This window comes from Zingiber officinale, chromosome 11A, assembly GCF_018446385.1.
Source record: "Zingiber officinale cultivar Zhangliang chromosome 11A, Zo_v1.1, whole genome shotgun sequence".
In the NCBI taxonomy this organism is placed as follows: Eukaryota; Viridiplantae; Streptophyta; class Magnoliopsida; order Zingiberales; family Zingiberaceae; genus Zingiber; species Zingiber officinale.
Window position 1 is genome coordinate 52,236,634 of NC_056006.1, and position 15,941 is coordinate 52,252,574.

A 15,941-nucleotide genomic window follows, 5' to 3' on the forward strand; every position below is an offset into this window, starting at 1 on the left:
TACCCAATTTATAAGAATGTTGAGATCCAACATCACCTTGTGACTACTAATTGTGACTCCTCACAATATATGACAAGTGTCCTATCCTAGACATCTAGATTGATCAATGTGAGGCATAGACCGTGTCATCCTCTAATTAATCTAAATCTTGAACTCCAAGTAGACTCACTCAATCAAATGAGCTCAATATCTCATATTGACTCATTTGGGCATGGCCATGCACTTAGTGGTCTCACTCTATCAAGAATATCAATGTCACTCCCGTCTACATCACTCACATCCCTCTGCATAATTTGTTACATACGCAGTAATCGCCTTTATAGTCCACCCAGTTATGGGTGACGTTTGACGAAACCAAAGTATGAGAGGCTCGTGAACGCCTTGTCGGAGAAACCGTAACTGGAGGAAAATATGCATGTTCTTTCTCTTCTGGCTCTTTTCTTTTCCGGTGCCCAGTAGTTGAAATTGCTAGATTATGGGTTGTTGGCAGAGTAGCTCCCGTATGAGCTTAAAGTTGTTGTTGTTGTTGTTGCAAGGCTTTTTGTACATGAGAATTAATGTGGAAATCCATATCTTCACGGCTAATGGTGAGTATATTTGATTTTCCAGCCTCTTCCATCTTGTAGTCTCAGATTCAGGTGAAGTTCCCACAGACGACGCCAAATTTGATCCTGTCTGAGAAGCTGGACAAGATGGAGAGCTAGAAGGAAAAAACCTACTGCCTCGATGAAGAATAATACCTAACTGAATGCCAATCCGAGAAACCCAAAGCGGATTGGGGAGAGTAGAATCACAGAATACCTTCCTGGTGCAAAGCCCCAATGACGAGAAGTAAATCTAACAGAAGAAAACCCAGATCCGGAGCTTCCAAGGCTTCCTGTGCACAAGAGACTGATCAACACTATCGTCAGTGACCTAAGGCCGGGGTGGGAATCCCTGGCTAGGCCCTCCGACGCTCAAGTCAGTGATTTCTCTCGGTGTAGAAGGAGGAAGAAGAAGAAGAAGATGAGCAGTAATTGGAAATTAGTGTTATGAGTGTGTGCAATGATGTGAACTTACCTAGCTAACGGAGAGGATTCCACCTTTTATACCACTTCATATAACCTCCGTAGTCATGAAGTGGACCCCGGTTTGTTAAAGTTTGTTATGAGATGACGTAAGCTGCATACTTGTGGTAAATGACTTTTAAGGAATCTTTTTGTACCCCAGATGTACTTTCTTTGTCGTCTAGTACCTACAAAATAGTCTTAAAACACATTTCCCGCCAAATATATAACACATGTTATGCAATCATATACTACAAATATCTTCATTAACTATTTTATTTAAAATATTTACTTCTATCCTATTTCACAAGCCCTTTTAAAGTGTTTCTATCGTTCCTACTCGCCCCTCCTGTTTTTGTTATATCATAGATAGCTTAATATGACAATGTTCCTTGCATCGATCGAAGCTGAGCTTAACTAGGTTTGATCAATTATTATTACCTTTCATGAGGCTCCTGGGGCAATGCTTGTCCGTGCTCCTCTATGTTTATTATCCCAGCTAGCACTGGGCTATATTTGATCAAGTATGTAATTTTTATCAAGTATCTTTTCAAGGTATTATTCAGCTCGGCCGATATTGGCTTTCCTTCTTAAAGGCATGCCTCGATCGATACTGGTCTACTCACTCGGAAGTATATCCCGGCCGATATTGGCCTTCCTCTTTTGAGGTATATCCTGGCTGATCTCAGCCAACCTCCCTGGAGGTATATCTTGATAGATATGGGTTTGCCTCCTTGGAGACATATCCCGGCCGATATTAGCCTTCCTTCCTGAAGGTGTGTCTCGATCGATATTGGCCTGCCTCCTTGGAGGCATATACTGGCTGATATTGGCTTACCTCCTTTGAGGTACATCCCGGCCGATATTGGCCTACCTCCTTTGAGGTATATGCTGATCGATATTGGCCTACCTCCTTTGAAGTATATCCCGACCGATATTAGCCTACCTCCTTCGAGGTAAATTCCGGCCGATATTGGCCTTCCTTCCTGAAGGTGTGTCTCGATCGATATTGGCCTGCCTCCTTGTGTAACGCCCACCCTTCTTACCCAACCAAAGGTGGCGCTACGTTCTTATACTACTTACGTACATGCTTTAGTTATAACAGTGGAAGAATAAAAACTTTAAAGAATTTAATTTATTAAGCATAATATCACATATTCTGATTTGTTCAAATGTGCATATATTGAACTTATAACTAAAAATATTAATTTATCCGAATCGTTCTTGCCGAGCCACCACCACACACATCACTATCTGCTCCTCCTGCTGCTCCGTTGTACATCCAGCTTTCTCTTTTATCTGCGGTATAAGGAAAGTAAGCTATGAGCACTCATGGCTCAGTAAGTTCCTTTCCTACTTACTAAAACCGAGAATCATCGTATATCAAGAATGGATCAACATATCATCATCTCAACTAATCATAACATAACATATCATTCTATTCAAACATATCATGCATATTTCTTATTCACATATCATTTCATAGAAGCATGAATATCATATCATAAAACAAATAAATCACAAGCATGAGACATACAAGGGCATCATATTCATATCATAATATCACATGACATTATATCATATCATCATATAATTCAAGCACATATGAATGTAGGCAATGCATCGTGAATTTGAAAACTTATACTTAATAGTACTTGAAATTAATATCATCATCATTTGGGATCCCGGTTTGTACCACATAATGCGTAGGTCCAAGGTAGCAAGTCTTGAGCCCTACCATGCATACATACTAGGCCCGAGTCTTACTCCATCGACCTAGGGCACTCAAAGGCCCATTACTGACGAGGCCCGAGTCTTACTCCATCGACCCCGGGGCGTTTACGGAGCCCACCCTTGGTACAAACCATAAAAATAACTTATCATGCATAACTATCATATCATATCCTTAACAATCTTTCATGCATTTATTCTTTTTCATTTCTTTTCATTATGTATAGCATTTTCTATGCTATCACATATCATAACATAACTTCATTTCTTTTCATTATGTATAACATTTTCTATGCTATCACATATCATAACATAACTTCATTTCTTTTCATTATGTATAGCATTTTCTATGCTATCACATATCATAACATAACTTCATTTCTTTTCATTATGTATAGCATTTTCTATGCTATAACACATCATGGCATATTTCATAATATAACTTCATTATGAATATCATTTCGTAACTAAAGCAATCATGCATTCCAACTTATTATCATATCATTTTCATATAGCATGGCATAGACATATTTAATTTTTGTTCTAGGGTTTCTAGGGCATCTATCCCTTCATGGCCGAACACATAATGATTCATTTAGGTCATACAAACATGTATCACATTCACACATTATCAAGTTTTTATAAGAAGTACTTTTAACCCCTTAGGTTTCATTTCCAAGGCCTCTAGGTCCTTCAAACCTTACTTGGCCGAAATTCATAGAATATAAACTTCCTTTAAGTGGCCTAAAGCATGGGAAACCTAAGTAAATTTCATAGCAAGATTTACTAAGAACATCATACACAAGGTTGGATCATAAACAAGCTAGGACTCTTGTGATCTTACATGTCATAAATCATGTAACTAATTTTCTCCATTCCAATTAAACATGAGAGCATTAATCATCTTTCATAACATAATATCACAGAGGTCATTGAGCATATTAGAATTTTGTTTAAGCTTCTCTAAACTATCACCTTACCATGGCCGAAATATTAAGAGTAAGGTTCATGAGTTTCTTTCAACATACAAGTATACAACTCTTAAGAATTTTATATCATGTCATATAAGCATAGTTATTTTAAATTCAAGGTCCTCCTAACCCTAAATTCTTTCTTGGCCGAAACATGAGAGTGGGGTTCTTTTGGTTCCAATCAACTTCCAAGCAAGAAAACCATAGGAAGGTCCTTAGCATTTCATAGAGGGAAACTTGCACTAGTTTGGTTAGACAATAATTTTCCTAACCTATTTACAATATTTTTGATTGAAATTCTAGGGTTACATACACCTCTGATCATGCATCATATATGTATACAAACATAGGGAAAACTTTCTTTCAAGGCATAGAAAAAGAATCCGAAAATCACATGAAAGCCTTGTACCGCAGGTGAGGGGAAGCTTACCTTCTTTGCTTAAGTTTCCTAGAGTTGAGAACTTGCTTGTGGACCTTTCTTCCTTGCTTGCTTTGCTCGGCACCAATGGAGGAAGAAGTGGCTAGGTCTTTTGGTGGAGAGGAGGAGGAAGAAGAGGAGGCTTCTTCCTCTTGTGTTGCTCGGCAAAAGAAAGAAAGAAGGGGAGAGTTGTTGCTCTCGGCAACAAGAGGAAAGAGGAGGAGAGTGCTCGGCACAAATGGAGGAGAGGAGGAGAGTGAGTTGAGGATGAAGCCCTCCATGCCTATTTATACTAAAGTGAGGGGAGGAAAACTTGACTTGATTCATTCTCCTCATTTACTTCTCCTCTTAATGAGAAAGAATATACTAGAGAAATGCTTCTTGAGTTTCTCTCTTTTCTTTCTCTTAATTTCTCTCCTTTCTTTCCTTTAATTATAATTCCCATCTCTCCTTTTACAATATTCACTCCTATCACACTTGGTTAATACATGCATGCATCCACAAGAGAACCAAGGATCAAATCCTTCTCCTAACATATTTTTGTTCAAAATAATTCATGTATATGCATTATGCTTACATATTTCATACATGCATATATAATATCTCATATCTCTTTTGTTTACATTAATTCCTTGCATTATAAATCATGTATAGAACTTTATATTCTCAACTTTATTTTCTTTCATAAAGTTTTTAATCATCTAAATCCTTCCCATCGTAACATTCAACGTAGACTATCTACACATTCTTTTCATTACATTCGTACTCTCATTGCCCTTACTTTATCTAGGCTTTCTAGGGGTGTTACACCTTGGAGGCATATACCGGTCGATATTAGCCTACTACCTTTGATGTATATCCCGGCCGATATCGATCTATCTTCCCCACTTGGTTATCTCCTTTCCCTTCCTTATCGGGGATCCATGAAACCTAATGTAAGATACCATAAAATTAAATAATAAATGTTATTGGACGAAAATTCTTATTGGATTTTTCAAGAATTTTTAGAAATTTTTCGGGATTTAAATGGAGTCCTTATGACTCGTTTTGAGGGGATGATTCAGTGGGCTAGGTGGAAGCCTGTTTGCGGTACCCATTTAACTGAGGAAAAGTTTTAAATTTTAAATACTTTTCCTTTATCCCCCAAACACTGATCCACCCGACCCGAACCTTTCTTCCTCTCTTTCATGACCGACGCCGAATTCCCCATTCCATCTCCGGCGATTCCTCCTCGTCCGATCGCCGGCCACCGCGAGTTCACCGCCGGTGGTAGTCCTTCCCTCCGCGTGCTCTACCAACACCCTCTCTTTCTTTCCTCTCTGTAAGGACCCACGAGCGAAATTAAAGAATTTATTTACGAAAGTGTCTAAGGTCACACAAGCGCTAATTACGAGATCAAATTATAAAGATTCCTATGAATTTTAGGAATGTTTTGGGAATTAAAATAAAACCGAACAACACATGGTAGGGGATGGAACGATTAAGGTTGATGGAAACAAATGGTACACAATTAAGCTAGGAACTAATTAAACATGATTATCCTAAGTTAGGCTAGATAATTTAGGTATAAAAGGGAAAAGTTATGCTACTGTGCACTGTAGCCCAAAACGTTGACTCCTTCGATCGGCGATCTCTTCTTCTCGTCCAAACTCGTCGGCTGCGATGGAGCATCCCACCAAGCTCTAAGCTCCGGCCAAGCGAAGCACCACGCCTCCGACCCTGGGGACACCATGATCGGGCAAATCTCATCGGCGGCGAGGTAACGCTTGGCGTGGGCTTTCGGCGGAAGCACAAGGAAAGGCAAGTACATGTCTATTTGAGGATGTGAGATCCATACGGTAGAGGATAGGAGCCTAGGTGAGCCTGATAGTATGCTTCGATGTTGTTTTCGTTGAATGGAGTGTGATTTAGGGTTTTCTATGATATTATGGTTTCGCCTCGTGAATTTTCCTGCTTCTGCTAGGTTGGGAATTGACGCGATTTCAGGTTTCCTTGTGTTCTTGCTCTGTATTGGGATTTCCTTCGAGATTTCATAGTAGATTTCGATGTTTGTTACTGGGAATGGTCTGGTTTGGCTTTGTCTTGATGATTTGGTCAAGTTCTTGGCAGTCTCTGTAAGTATTCGTCACGATGAAGATCTGAGAACAGTAGGATAGGAAACAAGTAGCTAGACAAGTTGATATTCTCGATTGTTGGGTTAGATTGGTGGATTGAGTTGCACCTCAGCTTTCCCTATGGTGTTTATGTCTCGGCTTGAGGTTTCTGCAGAAATCTGGTTTTCGAATTGGGTTTTCTCAATGTTTTTGCTTTGATACGTGATTGGAATGTGTTTCGAATGGTTACTTCTTGTCAATTTAATCTTGGTGTCCAGTCTTTGGTAGCCCTGAGTAGCTGCCATGATGTTGAACTTGTTCTTTTGTGCATTTGGAAGCTTTGGGAAGGATCGTTTGGGTTTCTGTAGGGTTTGTTAATGATCTAGCTGCATTCCGTTAGGTTTTTGTGAGCATTGTTTGAAGCTGGGATTCAATGTGGATTTGCTTCTCAAGATTATTCGGTTTCTTTGCTGAGGTTTTCGATTTCTATTTTGGTCGCCATTGTCTAAATGTTGTACATTTGTGTTCGGTAAAGATTGGAAGAATTGAGAAGGTCATGGAATTTCTTGTGTTGTAGTGCTGTACTTAAGCAGCTGTAGTTTGTCCTGTTGAAGTGTTGATCGAAGTACTGGTGCCGAGTCTTTTGTTTTGATCGAATGACATCTGTTGTTTGAGTTGTTGAACCGATTCAATTGGGTTGGCATTGGTTTCCTCTTCGTTGTAATAATAGAGATGGGTGGTCCTTCTTTCAATAAAGTGCTTATCTTCCAAGTAGCTGAAGTTTACTCATGTTAACCGAATTCAGGTAGTTGGGATCCTACTCCGGTTCTTTATCTATTCCTATATGCTGTAGGAGTTTAATTCCATCTCGGGCTCTATTATGTCAGTAAGCTTTTAGTTGTTTTCCTTGGCTGCAGGAGATGTAGAAATATGGAATAATTAGATATATAGCCTATCTTCTATTATGCACGAACATATTTCATATTCACTAAGTATCCTATGCCATATATGAATGAACTTAGTGGAAGGTTCGGACAGTATGTTAGATATTCTATACCATTTGATAGTAATAGATCTATAAAATGAAATAGTATCTAATTGTTGTATTTATACTGTTGTTATACCGTGAGTTAACTTTTTGTAGTTTTGGATTCATTGGAGTAAATTTCATGTGGGTTGAAACTTAGTACAGTGCTGTCGGATTGTAATTTTAATTTATCTTTTCACCATGATGCACATTTTTGTTAGATTCTTCTAGTAAGGCTAACTGAACAAAAGATGAAATTTCATGGTTGATTACTCTCTTTTGAGGATGCATGATTTCATTGTTTTTCTTCAATACGAAAATGGTTACAGAAAGAATGCAATAGAAAGGCATGTTAAACTGATACAGAATAATGAGGATAGTTTATCTTTTCCTTTCTTATGTAGCTAATAGATGAGTATGAGCATATGTGCTAGCAGTACGGGATGGGTGACCCGGGATGAGCTCTGGGGAGGGCCCATCCAAACTTGACTGATATGGTTAGCTTCGGCTATATGACTGGATGCATGTTCTCTACGAGGTACCTCTAGGTTCATGGGCCTGTTGACTCGCTCTAAATGTGGTTACCGGATATGTGACATATTCACCTTAATAGCTACGTAGGATCATTGTTGCATGTTATATCTTTCTTATGTCGTACTTGGTTGTGCTATGTTTTCTTTAAAAGGTTACTAGTTGCTATTTCTACTTCCTTATGGATATCATCATACTCATATTGGTCTGTACTTGTTGGGTCGTAGACTCACCACATTTATATTACAGGTGAGGATGACTTCCAGGATATGCCGAAAGCCCCACGGACAGAGTAGACGAGGAGGCGGGATGGACGCATGGTACTGTCCGTTGTCCGGGAGTGCAGAGCGTACTGGATGACCTGCGAGAGTTATTTTCATTTCTTTGTCCTTCGGGTGGGGATGTTTGAGGAGTTTATGTTCATAACGATAAACGTATGTTGATACGGTCATGTCCATGGGTTATGACAATTTCTCTGTTAGTACAGCATTACGATCATTCAAATAATAGTTGATGGGAGAGATAAAAAAAAAACTGGGGATGTTTCAGTTGGTATCAGAGCGACACTCCTAAGGGACAGCATGCGCACGCCGTCTCGTCAGGAACTCGACTACTCTTGCCTTCAAGATTGTAAGACTTTTCTTTAAAAATTCTAGTATTTTGACTATTATTGCTTTGCCAACATTGGTGATATAGATTGTCCCTTTAAGCAGCATATCTTGATCATCTCTCTGGTTTGAAGTTTAAGATTATGTACTTCCTTACACTGAAGTTGCTCTATGAAATAAATGTAAATTTGAAATAAAGGTGCATAAGGAATGAGATTCTATTAGGGTCATCTAAGCATAACCATGAAGGTGGTCTAATTTGTGTAGCTAGTTTTGGTCTTTGTTCTTGATGGGAATCTGTGAAACTTTGGTATTTCCCAGGTAAGCTTAATACTGTTTGGGAAATGGTGGAAAAAGGAAATACATAAATTGGTCTATCCACTACCTAAACTAGTTTCTTTATTTGTGCATCACCAAAGTTAATATAGGGTTGTTTGTTAATATTATAGTTGAGAGCTATCTGGTAACCCAACTTTTCAAAGGTCATCAACCATAGAGTAAATGAGTTGTTTGCTTGAATCATCTTTTAATTCATTAACTCAGGTGAGTTGTGAACCATAAGGTGCCTTGTGTTGACTCCTTTTCTGTGATTAGATAAGAAAAGTTAAAGAAAATGAAGAATGGAAGTGACTGATTTATTTCCGTTTTATTTCGTATGGAAGTTTCTTCCAACATCTTTCGTTTAATTTGGTGTATTGCTCATCCTTCATAGTGTATTTACAAATAGATACGATCATGGGTTTTTCTGACTTATCAGAGTTTGTGTAAGTTACCATTTTGATCATGTTTCCTATCAAACTATTACATAAATAACCATTACCTTTAGTTAAGTATTTGTCCTAGGTATTAAGGTGTTTGGCTGGGAGGAGTCACTGATGCTATCTTCACATGTTATTTGTTTGGGCTAACGGGTCATATCATCATATTGATACATACCCTATTTCCATTCATTTCAATTCAAGGGCTTCACTCATAAATCTTTAGATATGCATTTATTGTCAATAACTATGAATTTATGTTAAGTTGGATATCACTGACCTTGCAGATTTGAACTGATTTCAATTGTTTCCTTAGAATGTTCAGACTGACATGGTCCCAATGAATTCATTACATGTAGATCGGGTTAATGGTATCATGATCAAATTGGTTTGCCTGGTATCATAATTTCATGAGTAGTATTAGGTGTTTATTACAGAGATTCAGGGAAGTCCCAGATTTAGTTCTCTGTTTTAACTGTTACTTGCTGTAAATTTTTGTTGTCCTGCACATAAGCGACATAGAGTAACTTGTCTCAAGGAATGATTAAGGTTTTGGATTTCTTCATTATGGGCTTAGCTGTAGGCTTACCTGATATTGTTGTTATATGTTGTTGTCTTGTCAATTGTTGTTATGTTGCTATTTGCTATTTGTTTTAAGTACAGTTACAAATACTGGAATGCCAATCCAAATGAGTCTAATCAACTTGTGTTTCCCATTGTGACGCTTCAAATGTGTATAGCTTAGTATAACTAAGTGAGATTGGTAATAAAATCATCATGCGTAAATAATTGTTTAGCTCATGGGAAGTAGTAAGTGAAATTCGGTTTCCATACCTGATGTAGATGTTTATCTCTAGAATATACCTGTAATTGCTCTGCACATGTGTAACTTAGGTTTAGTTATTTTAATAATGCTTAAGCTATAGGTTCTGGTTTGTTTAGTTGAACTTAATATAAAATATGTTGGGATTTAATGGAGAATCATGTTGTTGCTTCATATAATCTAAGATGTTTGATCTAAAGTTTGGATGTTAGTATTTGAATATAGTGTTTACTTAAAATTGTGGAAAACGTTCATGCCTTTTTGAATCTGACTCATATGATTTGGTAAATTGGAATCATGTGGTGATATTATAACTGTTTATGTAATTCTATTTGCTTCCGTTCCGGACCTAAGTTTTAAGATACGGGTTTCTATGTGGTAAGTGTTCCAGTTTATATAACAATGTGTCCTATTGGCTTCTACTAGGATTTAATTTCCAAATGTGAATTTTTGTGAAGTACGTTCATAAGTTTTGGTTCCTTTCTTTAGATATTGTCTTGTACATGTTTGGATATGAATCACTACAAATGTTAGGATGGAATCTAGGATCATCATATCATGATACCTTATAGTTAATATATTTGGCACATGCTTGGTTGAAGAGAATAGTTGTTATCCATGCTTAAATCTAATTACCTCTACAAATTGTCATGTTTGAACTAAGTTATAATATATGCATCAGTAATAAATGACAGGATAGATGATCATAAGGTGAAATTTGACAAACATGACAAACTTATAGCATATTAGCCTCTACCATCAGCATATTTAGAAGCTTATAGCACAGCTGCAAGGAGTTTGATTTGAGATCAATTTGTTAACCAATTCTAAACACATTCGGTGGTTGTGGAAGTCAAAATACAAAATTAGGCTTACCAACAAGTTTGGATTGTACAACACTAGAATTGACCCCATAAGCAAGTGCAATTAAAAAATATATATATACGAAAAATGGATAATTATGTGTTCTAGGAAGCCCAATCGGTAAAGTTGTAAACATTATTATAATCAAATTATAGTAAGACACATTCATATTGAGATGTAGGATGTTATTTGTATATGTTTAATTATACACTAACAACTAATTTAAAATTTATGACAAATAGTAATACATACACCATTAAACAAGCCAAATGCATAATATGACAACACATTTACCAGCATGTCAAAACTGTCTAGTACTGATACAATTCAGTTGAGGTTGATAAGTCTTACTTGAGATACATAAGATATTTTTCCTAGAAATTCGGCATTTCAGGAAATTTTTTTTGAAATTTGAATAAATTTACTGGAAATAAGTTATTTTTTCTAGTTCGTGGATAAGGTAGAAGACAGAGCAGTTCAGGGCCTAGAAAAGTAGGACACATATTGTGAATCTAGTGGTCAAGATCTTGGACAGGATACGTACGACGCAAAGACGCCAGAAGAGTGACTCCAACCAACGACGGGGGAATTTGGAGTTTACCATAGGAGACCCAACTAGAAATGTGTAACCGCTACCTTGAATTATTTGATAAGTCAAATTTCGAGGACGAAATTTTTATAAGGGGGGAGAATTGTAAGGACCCACGAGCGAAATTAAAGAATTTATTTACGAAAGTGTCTAAGGTCACACAAGCGCTAATTACAAGATCAAATTATAAAGATTCCTATGAATTTTAGGAATGTTTTGGGAATTAAAATAAAACCGAACAACACATGGTAGGGGATGGAACGATTAAGGTTGATGGAAACAAATGGTACACAATTAAGCTAGGAACTAATTAAACATGATTATCCTAAGTTAGGCTAGATAATTTAGGTATAAAAGGGAAAAGTTATGCTACCGTGCACTGTAGCCCAAAACGTTGACTCCTTCGATCGGCGATCTCTTCTTCTCGTCCAAACTCGTCGGCTGCGACGGAGCATCCCACCAAGCTCTAAGCTCCGGCCAAGCGAAGCACCACGCCTCCGACCCTGGGGACACCATGATCGGGCAAATCTCATTGGCGGCGAGGTAACGCTTGGCGTGGGCTTTCGGCGGAAGCACAAGGAAAGGCAAGTACATGTCTATTTGAGGATGTGAGATCCATACGGTAGAGGATAGGAGCCTAGGTGAGCCTGATAGTATGCTTCGATGTTGTTTTGGTTGAATGGAGTGTGATTTAGGGTTTTCTGTGATATTATGGTTTCGCCTCATGAATTTTCCTGCTTCTGCTAGGTTGGGAATTGACGTGATTTCAGGTTTCCTTGTGTTCTTGCTCTGTATTGGGATTTCCTTCGAGATTTCGTAGTAGATTTCGATGTTTGTGACTGGGAATGGTCTGGTTTGGCTTTGTCTTGATGATTTGGTCAAGTTCTTGGCAGTCTCTGTAAGTATTCGTCACAATGAAGATCTGAGATCAGTAGGATAGGAAACAAGTAGCTAGACAAGTTGATATTCTCGATTGTAGGGTTAGATTTGTGGATTGAGTTGCGCATCAGCTTTCCCTATGGTGTTTAGGTCTCGGCTTGAGGTTTCTGCAGAAATCTGGTTTACGAATTGGGTTTTCTCATTGTTTTTGCTTTGATACGTGATTGGAATGAGTTTCTAATGGTTACTTCTTGTCAATTTAATCTTGGTGTCCAGTCTTTGGTAGCCCTGAGTAGCTGCCATGATGTTGAACTTGTTCTTTTGTGCATTTGGAAACTTTGGGAAGGATCGTTTGGGTTTCTGTATGGTTTGTTAATGATCTAGCTGCATTCCGTTAGGTTTCTGTGAGCATTGTTTGAAGCTGGGATTCAATGTGGATTTGCCTCTCAAGATTATTCGGTTTCTTTGCTGAGGTTTTCGATTTCTGTTTTGGTCGCCATTGTCTAGATGTTGTGCATTTGTGTTCGGTAAAGATTGGAAGAATTGAGAAGGTCATGGAATTTCTTGTGTTGTAGTGTTGTACTTAAGCAGCTGTAGTTTGTCCTGTTGAAGTGTTGATCCAAGTACTGGTGCCGAGTCTTTTGTTTTGATCGAATGACATCTGTTGTTTGAGTTGTTGAACCGATTCAATTGGGTTGGCATTGGTTTCCTCTTCGTTGTAATAATAGAGATGGGTGGTCCTTCTTTCAATAAAGTGCTTATCTTCCAAGTAGCTGAAGTTTACTCATGTTAACTGAATTCCGGTAGTTGGGATCCTACTCCGATTCTTTATCTATTCCTATATGCTGTAGGAGTTTAATTCCATCTCGGGCTCTATTATGTGAGTAAGCTTTTAGTTGTTTTCCTTGGTTGCAGGAGATGTAGAAATATGGAATAATTAGATATATAGCCTATCTTCTATTATGCACGAACATATTTCATATTCACTAAGTATCCTATGCCATATATGAATGAAGTTAGTTGAAGGTTCAGACAGTATGTTAGATATTCTATACCATTTGATAGTAATAGATCTATAAAATGAAGTAGTATCTAATTGTTGTATTTATACTGTTGTTATACCGTGAGTTAACTTTATGTAGTTTTGGATTCATTGGAGTAAATTTCATGTGGGTTGAAACTTAGTACAGTGCAGTAGGATTGTAATTTTAATTTATCTTTTCACCATGATGCACATTTTTGTTAAATTCTTCTAGTAAGGCTAACTGAACAAAAGATGAAATTTCATGGTTGATTACTCTCTTTTGAGGATGCATGATTTCATTGTTTTTCTTCAATACGAAAATGGTTACAGAAAGAATGCAATAGAAAGGCATGTTCAACTGATACAGAATAATGAGGACAGTTTATCTTTTCCTTTCTTATGAAGCTAATAGGATGAGTATGAGCATATGTGGTAGCAGTACGGGATGGGTGACTCGAGAAGAGCTTCGGGGAGGGCCCATCCAAACTTGACTGATATGGTTAGCTTCGGCTATATGACTGGATGCATGTTCTCTACGAGGTACCTCTAGGTTCATGGGACTGTTGACTGGCTCTAAATGTGGTTACCGTATATGTGACATATTCACCTTAATAGCTACGTAGGATCACTGTTGCCTGTTATATCTTTCTTATGTCGTACTTGGTTGTGCTATGTTTTCTTTAAAAGGATACTAGTTGCTATTTCTACTACCTTAAGGATATCATCATACTCATATTGGTCTGTACTTGTTGGGTCGTAGACTCACCACATTTATATTACAGGTGAGGATGACTTCCAGGATATGCCGAAAGGCCCACGGACAGAGTAGACGAGGAGGCGGGATGGACGCATGGTACTGTCCGTTGTCCGGGAGTGCAGAGCGTACTGGATGACCTGCGAGAGTTATTTTCATTTCTTTGTCCTTCTGGTGGGGATGCTTGAGGAGTTTATGTTCATAACGATAAACGTATGTTGATACAGTCATGTCCATGGGTTATGACAATTTCTCTGTTAGTACTGCATTACGATCATTCAAATAATAGTTGATGGGAGAGATAAAAAAAAAAAAAAAAAAAACTGGGGATGTTTCACTCTCTCTGGTGGCTCTGCTCTAGATCGCCGACGGGGGAGCCTACTCCACCTGCGATCCCGACGTCGTCGCATCATCGGAGGGTAAAGGTCATCGGATCTCAACGGGTATCGGCCGTCTCCGGTTGAGCGGTCGTCTCCTTGGCCGTTCTTATGCATGATCGGCATCTGCTCGGCGTCTAGGGCATTGCGGGTGGCTCTAATCAAGAAGGGAAACCAACCCTAGCTTCAATTCGATGCTGTTTTCTCCTTCTTGGTTTGATCCTGCTGTGAGTATTACCCGACCGCCATCTGATCTCTCATTCCTCCACCTGATTTCGTCGCCTCTTTGCTAGGATAGCTCGACGGTAGCCAGCTATCACAGTACGAACCTCTACTATTCCAGTATGATCAAGAGTTGATTTAAGGTATGATCTCTGGATTAAGAAGATTATTGATCAATAATTAATCTTGGTTTCTAATGTGGAGTGTTCTCCATGGATTAGGAGGTTGGAATGAAGGGAGCAGCGGGTTTACTAGGGTTTCGTCCATTAGTTTCCAGCAGGATACCACTTCAGCTCTTCAATTGTGGGTCAACAGCAATTCATCTGGTTTTAGGTGAGTTTTTAAAGATTAATTACATGTCTATGTTTGAGGATATTAGGGGATGCTGGTTGCATTGGTTATGAATTTGATTAGTTGAAATGGAAGAATTATGTGAGGTTGATTCATGGTTAGGGAATTGGAATTCGGCTGTGATATATTGATTTGGATTGAATCTTGGACTGATTAGTGGATTTAAAAGGATTTATGATGAGTTTAGATTAGTGTTTGATGATAATGAGTTATGTGAGTTGGATTTAAGATGTGTTATTTGTGAGATAGGATTGATTCATTTGTGTGTTTGGAGATTAGTGTGCATTTTGTTGATGAATTGGTTGTTGATGATGATGTTAGGCTGTTGTGGATTTATGATGGAGATTTAATTTTATGATAGGTTATTGTGGGTGGATATCATTATATGGTGGATTGGTATTTAAGAGATGGATTTGTTATTGGAATTAAATAATGTGTTGATTTGGAAGATTAGTCAGAGATCAGTTTTGATTGGAGTGATCCTATTGGGTTAGGGATTTTATTTAGCTATTTAATTCAATATGAATTTAGCTAAATAAAATATAAACATATTGATTGCTGCAGGACTTGGATCGGGACGAGCGTCTCGACGCGGGATTACTTGGCACGATCTACATCTTAAGGCGGGTATTTCTTCCTTGGCTTCTTTATAGTTTCTTTGAAACTTAGTGCATGGTTTTTATTGGATGAATTAGGCTGCTTTATCTTATATCATGACCGGTTCCTGTTTTTCCTGCATGATACTTATGCTTGACCCTTGTGATGATCTATTTAATTGATTTACAGTCTCCACTCTTGATATCTACTCTGTTGTGATTACACGTGTAGAGTATGTCTTGTAGGGATTGTCGGGTTGTTGGTATTACCATGCTGAT